Genomic DNA, 9,005 nt, shown 5'->3' with positions numbered 1-9,005 from the left:
TCCCTTGACCTCTCTTCGACTGGACTGTCTGGCATGTCTGCGTGGGGAGAATGGCACTGAAATGGCTCCTGAAATTACCGAGTTATATATAGCAAGGTAACTGTACATGGCATTCAGTTGCAGATGAAAATGACTTACAAATCCCATCGCAAGACAAACATTCATTCCCTGGCCTGCCCACTGACAGGCCAAACACAAAAAGGAGCACAGCACGAGGAGCAAACAAAGGCTATTGTGCAGCTGTTATTGCTACAGACCATCGACCCGAGTCTGCATGCTTCCCCCCCGTCAGGAGCAGCCCCGTTCTGAATCTTTGTGCACTTCTCCAAAAGATTCATCTGACAGCCATCCCAGAAGTATCAGAGAGCAGGGGGAGCTCAGCTTATACTTGTCAGGAGGAATGTGTTCATTTGGTGCCTACCATAGACTGACGCATGTCAGATCAAAGCAAATGACATCGCGAGACAGGCAAATAGTTGTCTGTGTGACCAACGGTAGCTCTGATAAATGCACCTGAAATACTGTGTACAGCTTTCAGAATGATTAACATATTATCAAAAGAGGTTCATGTCTCTGAATTAAATTCCATGTAGTCAATAAGAACAATTAGGGAACTAGAGAGACTATCAGTAAAGATAGAGATAAGTATGTATAAATTGTCTTTGCAACAGCTGAGCAGGGGACTTGGTAAGTCTACAGATATGTGAAGAGGCTGATCTCCAAGGAGGGAGACAAATTATGTAAGGTTCTATGAAAGACTATAACACTAGGAGCACTGAGTGAAATGAAGAACAGGGAAATCAGGAATTAGGCTACGGAAGAGTCTCCCAAGGGAAGGTATAGGAACCTCTTCATTAGATGCACTTAAAACAAGACAAGACTAGTAGACACACACACACACACACACGTTCAGGGTTAATCTCCAGGAATCAAAACCTTCTGTTACTAGGATGGCTGCTGAACATTTAGAAACAATTTAAATAAACACATATATATCATTACAGAAAACCTGAGACACAAGCAAAAACAGACAGGGAAGGACAGACAGACATTACTACCCCCAAAATAGCTTTTTTCGTGGTGAGAAATGATGAAATTCCATTCCCTTTGGGAAAGATCGTGAAGTTGCCCAACAGAAGATTCATCGAATGAGCCTCGTTGGGCTGCCCACACCAAGATTCATAGATTCATAGATTCTAGGACTGGAAGGGACCTCGAGAGGTCATCGAGTCCAGTCCCCTGCCCGCATGGCAGGACCAAATACTGTCTAGACCATCCCTGATAGACATTTATCTAACCTACTCTTAAATATCTCCAGAGATGGAGATTTCACAACCTCCCTAGGCAATTTATTCCAGTGTTTAACCACCATGACAGTTGAATATGTTCTTCTGGTGGATGTTTTCCTTCTTTGTATCAGGATTTCCAGGATCTGTCAGGAGCAGTCCCCTGTCCATGGTGCTCAGCACCCAAGCACCATGCACTCAGGTGCGGTGGGTCTGGATGGAATATCTGGCCATGGTGCTGTGAGATCAGATCCAGGTGGTCCGGGAGCTGGTTTGGAGGCTGAATGGCCATTTGTGGTAGATCCATCAGCCAGAACTGCCTCAGCCAATACAGAGCCACCAGAATGATCATGACCATGTCCCTTTTGATCGTGGCAATCACCCTTAGAATCAGGAGAACTGGTGGGAACGCGTACAGCAAACCTCTCTTCTCCTGTAGGGGAAAGGCGTCTAGTAGTGACCGTGGATTCAGGCCTCCTCGCATGCAAAAGTTCTGGCATTTGGCATTGTCTCTGGTGGCCAGTAACTCTATCCTGGGGAGGAACCCCACTGACAGAATATCACATCTGGGATGATCTGTGCAAGGACTATTCATGGTTGGTCACTGATTACCTGCTCAGGAATTCTGCTAAGCTGTTGCTGACTCCTTGGAGATGAAGGATCTTTGGCAACCCCTGTTCCAAGGGCTCGTTTCCAAATCCAGGCTGTGTCGGTGGCACCCCTGGCTCTCTGCAGGGCTGTTCTAGCAGCCATTTGGCCTTCTCTGACGATCTCCCTTAGCTCTTCCCCTTTCTATAGGGAATGCTACAGAACACCAAGGGTCACCCTTTCCCCTGTTAGGAAGTTACACTCTGCAAACAGTGCCGGACAGTTTGCCACTCAGAATGGCAGCAAAGCAGATGAGTAGGCTTTGTGCCCAAGAAGGGGTCCCTGCCCTGGCGTGTGCCCTTCAGCAATGTTAACTTCTCTTTCACTAAAGATCCCGTCAGCCAGGCCCATTGACCATGCGGATGAGTCTGTTGCAGGCTGGGGCAGTGTTTAAAACCACCGGATTTTGAGTCTGCCAGAGCAGCAGGTGAAGGCACCTCCCCCCCGTACAGGAGAGTGTCTTTTACCTTTCTGGGGGGAGGGGAGGCATCCAAATTAAAGAGCTAAAGAACGAGGAGGGTAAAAGACAGACTTCTTCACAAATTACTTTGAAAAAGGAAGAGCGTGAAGCTCCATTGGAGCCATGGACTGGACACATGCTGGGTTCCATTGCCTGGAACTGAGCGAGGGTCATGGCCATTCCACCCTCTGTGCCCTCGCATGGGAGCACAGGGTGCTACGGGACCCCAGTGGTCACTGCTACTCATAGAAAGCCACGTTCCTGTGCACGAAGCCCATGCACCTCTACAATGGGATCCAAACGGACACATGCTCAAAGAGCACCAAGTTCCTGCTCTTTCAAGGGTCAAAAACCCAGAGACAGATGGTTACTAAGGGCCCTAGCAATGAGCCAAAAATGTATCAATTCCTGTTCTTCAGTCAGTGAAGGAAGAATGTAGTAAGTCTGGGCTATGCCGGAGCTACCCAGTCGGATGATAGCGACGCTGCAATGTTATTAAACATTGGATTGTCATGTCTGAAGGATTCCAGTTACAAGTTTCTCAGTAAAAGGGCCCTGTAGGGGCAGATTTAGAACAGAGCCGAGCGAACCTGTTTGCTAGCGCTGAATTGTTCTGTGCTACTCTGGGAAATTGCTCTGTGTATCTGGAATCTCCTAGCCTGTCTCCGCCAGTACAAACTGGTTCTAGCTTCCTCACATAACACACACACAGAGTCTGACTTCTGAGCCAAGGAAGCCAGGCTTCCTTACATGCTGCAAGAGAGAGAGAGAGATTAGCTCTGCTGTATCACTGACATCTACACCCACAGATTAGGGGTGGGGCAGCCAAATGGGTCCTTCCCCCATCAGTTCAGAAACAGGACTGTAAACAACAGTGAAGATGCTGCAGTTTCCTCAGTTGTTTATACATGTCTATGGGTTTAGTAAGTGGTGGTTTAAAACTCCTTCCCTAGTGTTTGTGTTTGAAATTAGACACATGGAGCCAGGCAGTAAACAAAACCGAACACTGGGTCCATTACCCAATACCAAGATCGGCTAATGATTTCCATCCATCTGGCCACATCCTGCCAACTTGGAGGAAATCAAACAACAAGAGCAAGTCAGACGAGCTCTTTGGAACCGATCCCAGAGGGGTTCTCAGGAAGCACCACACTTTCCCAGAATCAGAAGCTGTCTCCATCGCCGAAGTCTTGTTGCCCACTCAGTGCTAACACTGCACATTGCACAGTCATAGAAACAATTTCCAAAGCCCCAGACTCCCACAGTGTGCTAAAGTGCCCTGGGAACTGCACAAACGATAACGAGTAGGCATTAGTTTGGCTTCAAGTCAATTACTTCTGAGTTACCTGCAATGCACAAATGGATATGAACTGGCCATCAACAAGTTTAGGCTTGAAATTATGTGAAGGCTTCTAATCACTGCAGGAGTGAAGTTCTGGAACAAGTTCCCCAGGGGACCAGTGGGGGCAAAAAAATGAACTGTCTTGAAGCCGGAGCTTGATAAATTTATGGAGGGGACGGTCTGAAGGGACTGCCTACAATGGCATGTGGCTGATCCGCCTGGCCATGTTCTTCAGAGCAGGGGATGGCCCTGATGTCTCGAGCTGCGTGAATTACTCCTGAGTACCCGGTGACTGCTCTGTGTGCCTCTGCAGCCCGTGCACTGACAGCGTGTAACTGCCGGTCCTGTCCAGGGCTTTGAGATCCCTGGAATGTCCAGCGTTGCAGAAAATCCCACTACTTCAGTCTATGTTATTTTGGTGCATTCCTGAATCATACTTTTGTCTGTTAGCATTTCAGCTAGCAGGGTAGGAAGGAGGCACCATGCAATTCAAACTGATAAGATTGTTCCTATGGCCACCAGTGCCCAAAGATTTGCTCATCTCCATGGTGATTCTGAGTAACTGAAGTCCAGTGCAAGCTACTGGAGGGAGAGAAGGAGCATTCACTCTTCCGGGGGTTGTTGTATGGGAGCCCTGTGGGATAACAGCAAGACATTCTTGCTTCTGGACCCAAAGAGCAGCTCTGTGTACGCTTCTCTCTCACCAACAAGGAAATTGGTCCAATAATATCCTGGGACCGACAGGGCTACAACACTAAATTCTTTGAAGCAGGGACTGTGCCTTCGTATCCCTTTGGATAGCGTGTACTCAGGGAGGAGTACACAAATACAAATGATAATCAATAGAAATAGCCAAGTAACCCCTAGCTCCCCAGTACTGCCCTGCACGGGACATGAGCCAGCCTGTGTCCTGGGGTGGTGGGACTCTGGACCAGAGACAAGTGCTACCCAATGAGTCACAGGCAGCTTGGGTGAGTCAGTGTCTTCCTTTACATTGTTTCTTATTCATCGAGACAAGCAAGTAGGCAGCTTTAACATTGCTTCAGAGACACATCAAAGAGAAAACCGCTCCCGCTATAGAGGGAGGGCCATGCTGCCCAGCCCTGCAGCAACAGAAGCAAGGCTCTAGCCGCACACCCCGGTTGCTACCTCGTCACCTCTCTACCGGAGCAGGGCCCTTGATTCAATACATGTTTTCCATGTGAAAGTGGATGGCGTGTTTCATGCAAAGAAGGAGAATGTGGGTCAGTGGGTTGAAGGCAGTGAAAGGGCTTCCCATCTCCAGAAAGTGTTAGCAGCCAGCCGGTTCTGCTGGTGGCTGTGTCTTACCACAGACTTCTGAACCAGGAAGTATCATAATGCTTGTTTTCGCAGTTTGATTTGCAACTAGGACACCTGGCAGAAGCAAATAATAACAGCCCCACAGTAGAGAGCCTGTTGCAATGCAGATATCCACCGCCAACCCTGCCTCAGCTGAGCCATGCTCTTAGCAACAACCCATATTTAGCAAGGCCAATGAACACAGGCTCTAAGCAGATGCCCCTAGCGAGTGTGCGAATCAGTCACGGAGCTGGAGACTTCCTCTGTTCTCAGACAGCAGCCTGCCCTCTGTGAATCAGTCCCTAAATGAACTGCCTTTAAAAAGGTAGAAGCCAAATTGAATAGTTTAACTCCCTCGTGCACGGATCCCTTTCCAGCATTACAGTCTGGAGTCATTCGAGAATAGGAGGGAAAGATTAGCACAGATTTAATGCTGAGGAGGGAAAGAGAAACGCAGTCTGCTCCCCTCCCTGCTGCTGGAGAGAGCAGCCAGGCAGAGCTGGAAGTAAATAAAATCTGTTGCAAGAAAGACAGTCCAATCATGGCCCGATGACAGCACAGGGATCCAGAACCCCCGAGGTCAAAGGCCTGTTCAGACTCTGGGCAAGTCCCTGAGGGTACAGCTCCACTGTAAAAAACCCAGACCTGTGCAACAGCCAGTCTCACAGCCCGGATACTGACTGAGGCTCACAAACCCAATGGGGCTAAACCTTGCAGTGCAGACATTGCCACTGGGGCTGGAGCCTGGGCTCTGAGACCCACTCCTCTCACCAGGTTTCAGAGCCTGGGTTCCAGCCCCAGTGCCAAGTCTGCTCTGCCACTTTTCACGCTATAGCGCAAGCCCAAGTCAATTGATCCAGGCTCTGAAACTTGGTGCCACAGGGTTTTTTTTTTTTGCAGTGTAGACATACCCTTAACCTTTCAGCGTCAACTTCTCCATGGGGGTAACGGCACCTACTCACACGGATGAGGCTAGGATTCCTGTTTTTAATTATAATATTAATCTGTTGACCATAAAAACAACATTGATCCTCAGGCTGCAAGTAACCTGTGCCCGAGGGAACACCCTCCCTTCCAGCAGATGCCAGACGCAGGTGCCAGTCTGTATGCAAAAGAGAAGGATTCTTGTGCAGGTAGCATTCTTACCACTACCAAATAAATAAATACAGTCAAACCCCATCTTACAAATGGGGTGGAAGCTGGTCGGGGACAATGGAAATACTACTAAACCCCTCTAGGTCTTCTGCTCATCTCACCTCCTAAATAGTCCTGGCACGCTGCAAAGAGTTTTGAAGTTTGCATGCAACACACTCACATCCTTTGCTCTTGTGTTGGCAAAACCAGGCTGAACACTTGAGAGCTGGCATGCCTCCTGCAGCACATGGACCTCTCACATATCTATCCGGAAGGGTAGAGTCTGCTCTCTCCTCTCTGCAGAGCACTTCAAGAAATGCAAATAAAATGCTGATGACCATAGGCCTGAGGAGTTATTCCAGTTTGGGGAAGTGAGTTCAACCCAAAGGTCAAGCAGCTCTTCACTTCGAGATTTAGAACAAAACTCAGAGATAGTAGGGCCAGAAAATACCAGACCGGATGAGCCAATCTGATCTCCTGGCACTTTGCAGGGTTTCTCCCAACCTCATCCCCACCAATACCCGATCTAGCCTGTTCTTGTATTTTTTCAGAGAGAGTGCTATTTCTGCCTCCCTCCATTCCATTGCCTAATTACTTTTGCAGTTAAGGACTTTTTCCTACTATGTAGCATGTTTTTCCTTCCTTACCTCCAAGCCATAGGAAAGCAGAAGTGAATATTATTATGTTGAGGCCCAGTGGATGCTGGAGGGGAAAGACCAGTTTGATGCCAGGTAGTTATTGGAAAGAGTAACTAACTTGAAAACAAGCTCTAGCGCAGAAAAGGATTATCTACTGGGCAAACAGCCACAAACCCAGTGAAGTAAACTGTGTAACCTGCTCAGGAGAGAATTAAATGTTGATACAGGAGTTGATTTGACTTAATCTTTGGGAAAACAAAATCAATCCCTAGGATTTTTTTTTTTTTTTTAAACAGCCTTTAAGCACTGCCACTTAAACAGGGGAACTGCATGTACAGTATTCTGCATATACAGAGCAAAATGCCACATTGGCTTCACAAAAAGCCATAACAATTCTTTTTCAGCACAGCATACTTTAGCTACATTCTCATCACCATATTTCAAGGCTCATAAGAGCTGGATGGAAGAAAAGGAGAGGAAAGTTATTCATTTAGCACCCAGTATGCCGGGCTCTCTACGACCCACAAAGAAGGCATGAGCCCTGCTCCCAGAGATTTACAATCTAGAGAGACAACGCAACTCAGAAGCATCCTGCTCTGGCGTCTAAACGAAGTCTAATCTGAAGAGAAATTGCCCACTTGGGCCAGTTTTTCATGAGATCTCTCAGTGTCCCAGAAGCCCTAAATTATCCTGTTTTTTTATTTCATTAGACAAAATTTGTTTTGTTTTTAATCAACTACACTATGTTTCTTCAAGACCCATCGCTACACTGAATGAAATTCGTTCTGTGTTTATTAGAAACAGTCCAGCAACTTGACTGTTCAATGCGAGATCGGTGTTTGGAGTGAAAAGTCAGAGAAGCACAGATGCAATTGAAAGCTGTTCTCTTGCTCGGTGTGAATGTTAACAACACAACACCAAGTTATCAGACACAAATCCTCCACTCTGAGACATACACCTGGCGCTGTTGATTCAGACTCATGCAATACCAACAACAGCATTTACAACTCAAAACATACTTTATCACTATTTTGCAACCCTAAAAAAATCGCATCATCACAACAATGTCCTGGTTTCTTATTTTGCAAATACAGTCACCTAATCTCAAGCATTGACTGGGCTAAAAAACAAATGAGAACCAATCAATTCTTTCAACTAAATGTTTACTAGTTTTCTTACAAGTCTGTATTCTTTTAATGGAAAGTTACTTACCTAGGTACATATTTAGTGTTTATTTCCTCTAAGAACATTTTATAATTGCAACAGGGCCCTGCAGGGTGTGGATTAAAGTGCAGTCGTTCATACCTAGCTGCTCTGATAGAGCGCTGACAATGGAACTGTTTATAACCACACCCTGCCATGTCTTATTGCTGAATGAAGCAAGGCCTCCACATCTCAATGTCTGGCCATGCAATAATGATGGGAAAGATTCTTCCTTACTGTATCAAAGGGGTAGCCGTGGTAGTCTGGATCTGTAAAAGCAGCAAAGAGTCCTGTGGCACCTTATAGACTAACAGACGTATTGGAGCATGAGCTTTCGTGGGTGAATGATGCATCCGAAGAAGTGGGTATTCACCCATGAAAGCTCATGCTCCTATATGTCTGTTAGTCTATAACAGGGGTCGGCAACATTTGGCACGCGGCTCATCAGGGTAAGCATCCTAGCGGGCCGGGCCAGTTTATTTACCTGCTGATGCGGCAGGTTCGGCTGATCGCGGCCAGTGGGGGGTGCGGGATGTGCTGGCCGCGGCTTCCCGCCGCCCCCATTGGCCCGGGACGGCGAACCGCGGCAGTGGGGGCCGCGATTGGCCGAACCTGCCACGTCAGCAGGTAAATAAACTGGCCCGGCCCGCTAGGGTGCTTACCCTGACGAGCCGCGTGCCAAACGTTGCCGACCCCTGGTCTATAAGGTGCCACAGGATTCTTTGTTCCTTACTGTAGTGACACACAGAGTTTTCAAAGGCCCTGGGATGATTTTAGCCCTGCTGTGATTTCTAATGGGGTGAGTTGAAGCTGTCTAGCGCCCGAAGAGCTCTGTGTACTCGAAAGCTAGTCTCTTTCAACAACAGATGGTCCAATAAAAGATGTTACCTCACCCACCTTGTCTCTTGAGCACCAGTGGTGTGAGCGGTAGCAGTGTTTGTAATGGTCACTGGTGTTTTTAGCCATGTGTTGAT

Source organism: Trachemys scripta, chromosome 22, assembly GCF_013100865.1.
Source record: "Trachemys scripta elegans isolate TJP31775 chromosome 22, CAS_Tse_1.0, whole genome shotgun sequence".
NCBI lineage: Eukaryota > Metazoa > Chordata > Testudines > Emydidae > Trachemys > Trachemys scripta.
Note: the sequence above shows the minus strand (reverse complement) of the source record.